Raw genomic sequence first — 8,885 nt, 5'->3', positions numbered from 1 at the left:
GCGAATTTACAACTTACGAGGTATTATAATGTATTGTGCAATTTTGTATTAGTTTAGCGAGCTATTTTTACAACTGTGTACTTACATAAATTGTTTAATGTATAGATCTTCAAGAGTAGAGAGGACTTGTGTAATTGGTGTCGTGAAGCTGGGAGGCGAAATGGTTTTGTTGTTGTAATCAAATCATCCGATGCAGGTACCATTTCTAAGAAACCCAGAATTACGTTAGGTTGTGAGAGGGGTGGGACGTACCGAACCAAAAAAGAAAAGCGAATAAAGACTGCCTGTGGGACAAAGAAGTGTGGATGCCCTTTTGCATTAAGAGGAAAGAAATTGGATACTGCGGATGATTGGATATTACTGGTCGTATGTGGAGTGCACAATCATCCCGCTGCAGAGAATCTGGAGGGGCACTTATATGCAGGGAGATTATCTGAGCAGGAGACGGAATTGTTAGTGGATATGTCGAAGAGTTTGGTTCGTCCAAAGGACATATTATCCACATTGAAGGAAAGAGATGCCCTCAATGTTACGACTATCAAGACTATCTACAATGTACGTCAACGGTTTAAGGTTGTAGAGAAAGCCGGGAGGTCTGAAATGCAACATCTATTAGGTAAATTATCAGAGGCTAAATATATTGAGTGGCATAGGAATTGTACTAATACGGATGTTGTACATGACTTATTTTGGGCACACCCTGGCAGCATTGATTTGTTCCGTGCATTTCCCCGTGTGTTGATAATGGATTGCACGTACAAGACGAATAGGTATCGTCTTCCGCTCTTAGAGATTGTGGGGGTGACATCTACGAGGTATTGAAACTCCATCATTAATATAAATCAAAAAATATCTGTCTTCGCATTGTTAGATTGATTGTTATGTGCACTGTTATATTTGTGTAAAATAGAACGGGCCAGGCTTTACAAAGATTACACGTAAATGTACCAAAAATATATATTTTTCATTAATATCAACAGTTTCAAATTACACAAAAAAAAAGTCGAAGCTACATAATCAAAATAAAGGCTCCATCATCAATCCCTATGACGCCGTCGTCGACGCGTGTACTGCTGTACGTCCGAATGAGAGGGTGCTGGATCCGAATGAGAGGGTGCTGTACTCGGGCCAGGCTCATCACCCAGAAGTAACTGATGCTATAACAAATAAACAATACCTGTTGCCTCCAGATGGAAGCTGCTATATGCGTCCTGAAACTGATCGGGACGGACTCATCCTCTGGACCTCCTGGACATGGTCCAACGGACTCATCGTCTTCGCCCCTAGCGGGCATATCATCATGCTCTGACTCAGGAGAGGGCGATGGCATATGAGCAGGCTCGGGAGAAGCAATCCTAGCACGACGTCTCCTAGCTGACGCCGTAGGTCTAACTCTGGAGGGACCGGGATCCATGTCTGAAAATATAGAAATTCAATGTTAGGCTATATCAAAGAAAATAATTCAATTGCATACATAAATGATAAATGATAAAACAAGCCAAAAAAGAAACAAGTTACTTCTTGGAATCTACATGATTAGGTTTTGTGATAAATAATTCAATGTTACTTCAATTGCATACATAAATGATAATTCAAAAGTATACGACTCGTAAACTCAAGACATAACTCAATAATAGACTTTACCTAAAACTATGCCGCAGTTCTTAGTTTTTGTTTTTAGTTTTTGTTCGTTAACTAATGTTGTGGTTTTATTATTTGATAGAGCATTTGATATGAGATAATCATTCCAAGATCAAGAATGACATCGATGAAGGTAACAAGATCATCATATTTGGATGCACCATGTTAATGCTATATGATAATGATTCTAAATTATCCCTACTTCTCAAATTACTATCTAATCTAGTAATGAAAAACTTGTCCTTGATGTTGGGTATCCAATTCACCCTAAGGACGTGATCTAGGCTAAAATTTGGGAATAAAAATAATCCTTAGTCTAGCAACAGAAAAAAAAAAAAAATTTGGATTCGGCCCCATGGGGACCAAGATACATTGGTTCGGCCCCATGGGGCCGAACCAATGTATTTTGGTCGGCCCCATGGGGCCGACCCAATTGCAGCGGGTCGGCCCCATGTGGCCGACCCAATTGCAGCGGGTCGGCCCCATGGGGCCGAACCGAAGGCACTGGTTCAAAGAACCAGTGCCGAACGATTTGGGGAGGTGGGGGGGGGAGCTACCTCGAGGTGGTCGTGGAGGCGCCGGCGAGGTGCTCGTTGCTCGGGAGATGGCCGGGGAGGTGGTTCCGGGAGAAGCCGGCGAGGTGGTCGGAGATCGGGAGAATGCCGGCGACGAGAGGGAGAAGGGGGAACGGGGGGGTTTTGGGCGTTGGCGGGTGTTTTGGAGGGGAAGAGCGGGGTGGGGGGGGTTTGGGGGGTGTAGAGAGCAATTTAGGTGAGGGGGTAGGGAGGGTGGGGGGTAATTTAGGAATTTTTAATTTTTTAGGGGTGTCCTTAGCAAATGGGGGGATGTGGAGAGTATTTAATTTTTTTTTAATTTTTGGGGGGTGTTCTGAGCAATAGGGGGGGTGTATATAGAACCACCCCTGTAAAGGGCGCGTGGTCAGTTGTTCCCAAAACTCTGACCACGGATAGTTATACAATTACGATATTACCACCCGCTGGCTGCTACTTGGGTAGTTCTATATACACCCCCCCCCCCCCCCCCCCCCCCCCTATTGCTCAGGACACCCCCCAAAAACCAAAAAAAAAATACCCAAACTAATCTTTAGTGTAATTACCATATTGCCCTTGAAATTTTCTCATACACCCCCCCTTCCTCCTCCTCCGTTTCGTTTTGAAAAGAAAAAAAAAAACCCCCTCAAACCCCCCTTAAACCCCTCGATCCATTTACATCGTTTAGGCGATCTTTGAAGGAGATTTAAGCCCCATTCGAAGCATGGACAAGCAACTAGTGATTTGGGACGAAGAATCGGCCGCAAAGGTACGTGTTCCACCTTGTTTCGAAATTTTTTTTTTTCACGGTTCGTGCTCTGTTCGGCACTGGATCGCCGAACAAAAGCCTTCTGTTCGGCTGCACAGTGCCGAACAGAAGCCTTCTGCTCGGTTGAGGGTTGCCGAACAGAAGGCTTCTGTTCGGCACTGTGCAGCCGAACAGAAGCCTTCTGGTGCCAAATCGCGTGCCGTGCTGAATTTTGTGCCGAACAGATCCTCTGATTCATTAATTCTTGGTGATAAATTATTTTATATGTAGGGCTATGCTACAACCGAATCGAGTATAATTGGATCAGAATTTGTACTGGATTACACAAGCGAATTTACAACTTACGAGGTATTATAATGTATTGTGCAATTTTGTAATAGTTTAGCGAGCTATTTTTACAACTGTGTACTTACATAAATTGTTTAATGTATAGATCTTCAAGAGTAGAGAGGACTTGTGTAATTGGTGTCGTGAAGCTGGGAGGCGAAATGGTTTTGTTGTTGTAATCAAATCATCCGATGCAGGTACCATTTCTAAGAAACCCAGAATTACGTTAGGTTGTGAGAGGGGTGGGACGTACCGAACCAAAAAAGAAAAGCGAATAAAGACTGCCTGTGGGACAAAGAAGTGTGGATGCCCTTTTGCATTAAGAGGAAAGAAATTGGATACTGCGGATGATTGGATATTACTGGTCGTATGTGGAGTGCACAATCATCCCGCTGCAGAGAATCTGGAGGGGCACTCATATGCAGGGAGATTATCTGAGCAGGAGACGGAATTGTTAGTGGATATATCGAAGAGTTTGGTTCGTCCAAAGGACATATTATCCACATTGAAGGAAAGAGATGCCCTCAATGTTACGACTATCAAGACTATCTACAATGTACGTCAACGGTTTAAGGTTGCAGAGAAAGCCGGGAGGTCTAAAATGCAACATCTATTAGGTAAATTATCAGAGGCTAAATATATTGAGTGGCATAGGAATTGTACTAATACGGATGTTGTGCATGACTTATTTTGGGCACACCCTGGCAGCATTGATTTGTTCCGTGCATTTCCCCGTGTGTTGATAATGGATTGCACGTACAAGACGAATAGGTATCGTCTTCCGCTCTTAGAGATTGTGGGGGTGACATCTACTGACATGACATTTTCAATTGCTTTTGTATACTTAAATTCTGAGGGGGAAGAAAGCTATACTTGGGCATTAGAGAGATTGCGCAGTGTCATAGCTGATGATGTTTTGCCTGAGTTGATTGTTACAGATAGAGACTTGGCTTTGATGAATGCAATTCATAAAGTATTTCCTACTGCTAGACATTTATTATGTAGATGGCATATTAGTAGGAATGTTTTGGCCAAGTGCAAAAAATTTTTCGAATTGAAGGAGAAATGGGATAAATTTATTATGAGTTGGAATGTACTAGTGCTGTCCTCCACGGAAGACGAGTATAATGATCGCTGGAGTGCACTGCAGAGAGAGTTCGGTACCTATCCAGATGCACTACAGTATGTGTCAGATACTTGGCTGAGCAAATACAAGGAAAGATTTGTTGCGGCGTGGACGGATACATGCAGGCACTACGGAAATGTGACGACAAATAGGTATCACAAATAAAGACTCATTTAATTTTAATTTGCCTCAATTCTTATATCTAACTTTCATTTGTTTACTAGGGTCGAGAGTGCACATGCAAAGCTCAAAAAGCAGCTTGGATCAAGCCAAGGAAGTTTCGAGTCATCTTGGACTAGAATACATGGATTGATTGAGTTGCAGCACAGCTCCGTTAAAGCCTCATTGGAGAAGAGTTTAATGGTAGTGCAGCACAACTTCAAGCCAGCTGAATTCAAAGAGTTGCGAGGTTTCATATCTATAAGTGCGTTAAATCATGTCCTCGCCCAATCGAAACGAGCCAATTCAGTTGGGTTTGATGATTCAAATTGTGGGTGCGCTATTCGACGCACACATGGTATACCATGTGCTCACCAGATTGCGCGGTACAGGGTGGAAGGTCGGCCCATTCCTCTCGACTGCATAGATCCTCATTGGAGGAAACTTGATATTCTGCCTACCCCCCCCCCCCGTGCAGCCAATTCAGTTGAGTTGTGATGCAGAGTTAGATTTGATTGCGCTACGATTCAAGAAGTTAGATAGGGCTTCTCAATTGCAGATGATCAAGAAGTTACGAGAGATTGCAAGTCCAGATAGTACACCTCTTTTAGAGCCTGCAAAACGGAAGATTGGTTCACGTGGGCGCGCTTCAATGAAGGTTGATACGTCTACTCGACGTGACCCGTCTGCGTTTGAGTTGGTTCTATCTGGACAGGATAGTTATTCACCTGGTGTTGAGAAAGTTACCATCCGCAATCCATCTACTCAGATTCAAAAGAGGCGGCCCAAGCAAAAGGTAAGTACCAAATATTTATTTCCTTACAATAGGTATCACAACGTCTACGGGACGGTCCGTGCCGTGCCGGTATGTGATGTGCCGATACGGGACATGTCGGGACGTGCCGTGCCGAGATGTGCCGATACGGGACATGTCGGGACGTGCCGTGCCGAGATGTGCCGATACGGGATGTGCCGTGCCGAGATGTGCCGATACGGGACATGTCGATACGTGCCGTGCCGAGATGTGCCGATACGGGACATGTCGGGACGTGCCGTGCCGTGCCGGTACGGGAAGTGCTGAGACGGATAACTATTTGGATATTTCTGCCATTGTTACATATTTTCTATCATTTGATATTATTTGCAGGTTTTTCGTACTAGAGCCCAGTCACATACGCCCATTATCTATATTGATGCTATTCCTTCTGCCTTGAGACCATACATCCAGCATATCAAGGATGTAAAAGCTGATGGGAATTGCGGATTTAGGGCAATAGCTGACTTACTGGGATTTGGAGAAGATGACTGGGTGCGTGTTAGGAAGGATTTATTGCAAGAGTTGCAATGTCATTCGGACCACTATCGCACATTATATGGTGTGGAAGGGACGATTGCTGAGATCACTCATGCATTATCATATTATGATGATTGTCCACCATATGACAGATGGATGACTATGCCGGACATGGGTCATCTTATAGCATCCTGCTATAATGTTGTCCTATACCATCTCTCGTTGCAACAATGTCTGACCTTCCTACCTCTCCGTTCTGTGCCAGTACCTCTTCTATCCCGCAAAGATATCGCTATCGGATTCGTAAATAGAAATCATTTTGTTGAGGTACTACGTTCACAACACTTGCGAATATTTAATTTTGCTTATTTAATTTTGCTTATTTATAATTTTGTAGCTATTAATATTTTCTTATTTCTAATTTTGAAGGTGTTCTTGTTGCCGGGACATCCCGTTCCGCCAGTAGCAACCAACTGGCGAAAATATCATCTTCCTTGTGCTACCGGATGGGAAAATTCATATGAAGCACGGATTCAACAGTTCAAAGAGAGCATCTCACCTAATGTTATAACTAGCGAGACAGTAGAGTTAGATTGATTCTTTATATATGTACAATTTTTGAAAGTTGTAAATTTTTTTGGGCTCTTAGAGTCATGTACTGTGAAACTCCATCATCAATATAAATCAAAAAATATCTGTCTTCGCATTTTTCGGGTATTGGGGGTGCTGAGGTGGCTCTCCATCAGCTGGGAATACATATGAAGACTGTTGTTTCCGTTGAGATTTCAGATGTAAACAGAAACATACTTAAGAGCTGGTGGGAGCAATCCTAGCACACAGGGGAACTAATAGACCTTTCTGATGTACAAGAACTTAACGGTGACAAGCTTGAGCAGATGATTAACACATTTGGTGGGTTTGATCTGGTTATTGGTGGAAGTCCATGTAATAATCTTTCAGGTAGCAACCGCTATAGTCGTGATGGGCTGAAGGGTAAACATTCATCTCTTGTTTATGATTATTTTCGCATCTTAGACCTTGTGAAGTGTATCATGGGGAAGAACTTCTGATTGCACTATCTCACTTTCTTGTTTTTGGGTCAGTGAATCTAGTTGTATGTTAGCTATGTATTTAAATGTTTGCCTTTGATGATTGAGGCGGATTTTCTGATAAGCAACAGTTATGTTAGCTATGTATTTAAAATGTTGAAAGATCATGAGGATGTTCTCTGTGAAACTCCATCATCAATATAAATCAAAAAATATCTGTCTTCGCATTGTCCGATTGATTGTTATGTGCACTGTTATATTTGTGTAAAATAGAACGGGCCAGGCTTTACAAAGATTACACGTAAATGTACCAAAAATATATATTTTTCATTAATATCAAAGGCTTTACAAAGATTACAAAGGCTCCATCATCAATCCCTATGACGCCATCGTCGACGCGTGTACTGCTGTACGTCCGAATGAGAGGGTGCTGGATCCGAATGAGAGGGTGCTGTACTCGGGCCAGGCTCATCACCCAGAAGTACCAGATGCATCTGAGAAATAGCATCAAATAGGTGCCCGGCACCTAGTGACGTAGCCTCTGAGGGACCCATCCGTACAATGTCGGTACTGATACCGAGTGCAGCTGCATTACGCCGCCGGTGCATGTCAGCATCATCATGACCTCTCCTAGCTCCAGAATGAGTACTCGAGCGCAGATGAGGAGGCTGAACTGCAACGTGCGTGATACGGAGATACCACTCCATGTATCCCGGTACGCTGTCTGATGGCCGGGTAACTGGGTGGCTCCTGCTCGCCTGGCTCAGCACGTGGTCCTCCCACCGCTCCCAAAGCTGATCCATATAGGAGTAATGTATCCGGTACGAGCCTGCTGTGGAACCTCTGTTGGCTCGCGTAGGGGCTAGTGGCGCTCGAGGGATGGTCTGAATACGACCAAACTGTCTAAGAACCCTTTCTGGATGATAGGGTTCTACGATATCAAGGCACTTGATGGAGCCACTAAAAAATGCGATATCAATATATGGGCGATCTCCCCGAAGCCGATGATGGGGATCCCAAATAACCTGCAAAACAAAAGGTCCATTTCAGTTTTATACTATATCGCATATTAAAAGTACTGACAAACACAAGCAAATGGTAATATGATACGTACCTCATCGATGCTCAAAAGGTCCAATGACTCACGTAGAACCACTAAATGGTCCATCGTGGTACGGAATGGAGTACCGGGCATCCAGCGGTGCACGCGGGGACTGGCATCAGTATACTCGAGCGACGGGTGAGGACTGAGTGCTGGAAAATGCTCATAAATCCATGCCTGCAGAAGCGTCATATAACCACTGATCTGTCTCACTGATGACCTCGACGCAATCCCCAACTGCCGATACAAATATGCTAAGGCAGCTGTACCCCAGGCATATGTGCTCACCCTATCCAGATCCCGCAGTAAACACAGATACGCTATAGGCACCCTGGTCCCACTCTTATCAGCAAAGAGTGTGCAGCCTAACAAAAATAACAAATAGGCTCGTGCTGCACACTCTATCCTCTGCTGGTTGTCTCTATCAGATACAGAGTGAAACTGAGTCCTCAGCCACTCCATCCTCACAGACTGACCGCGCGATGACAGTACCTCCTGACGCGCGTCTCCAGCTGACACCCCCAACAACTCCACAAGTAGCTCCTCAGCATCCCGATCACTCATCCTCTCAGGAGAAACTGCTACTGAGGCACCTGCGACAGGAATCCCTAAAATGGCGGATACATCATCCAACGTGATAGTGATCTCGCCAAATGGTATATGGAAGGTGTTCGTCTCGGGCTACCATCTCTCTACGAAGCCCGAAATCAGAATCTTATCGGTGAATCGATAAGAGCACTGTACTAACTCTATGAGGCCCGACTGCCTCAATAGTGCTTTGAACCTGGTATTTGGTTGGTTTGAAGACCACCACTTCCATTCACCAACCTTGGCAGTATGGTTCATGCACTTTAGTGGAGCCCGTTC

Source organism: Phoenix dactylifera, chromosome 16 (assembly GCF_009389715.1).
Source record: "Phoenix dactylifera cultivar Barhee BC4 chromosome 16, palm_55x_up_171113_PBpolish2nd_filt_p, whole genome shotgun sequence".
Classification (NCBI taxonomy): Eukaryota; Viridiplantae; Streptophyta; class Magnoliopsida; order Arecales; family Arecaceae; genus Phoenix; species Phoenix dactylifera.
The sequence above is the reverse complement of the archived record's forward strand: the minus strand, read 5'-3'. Positions refer to the sequence as shown.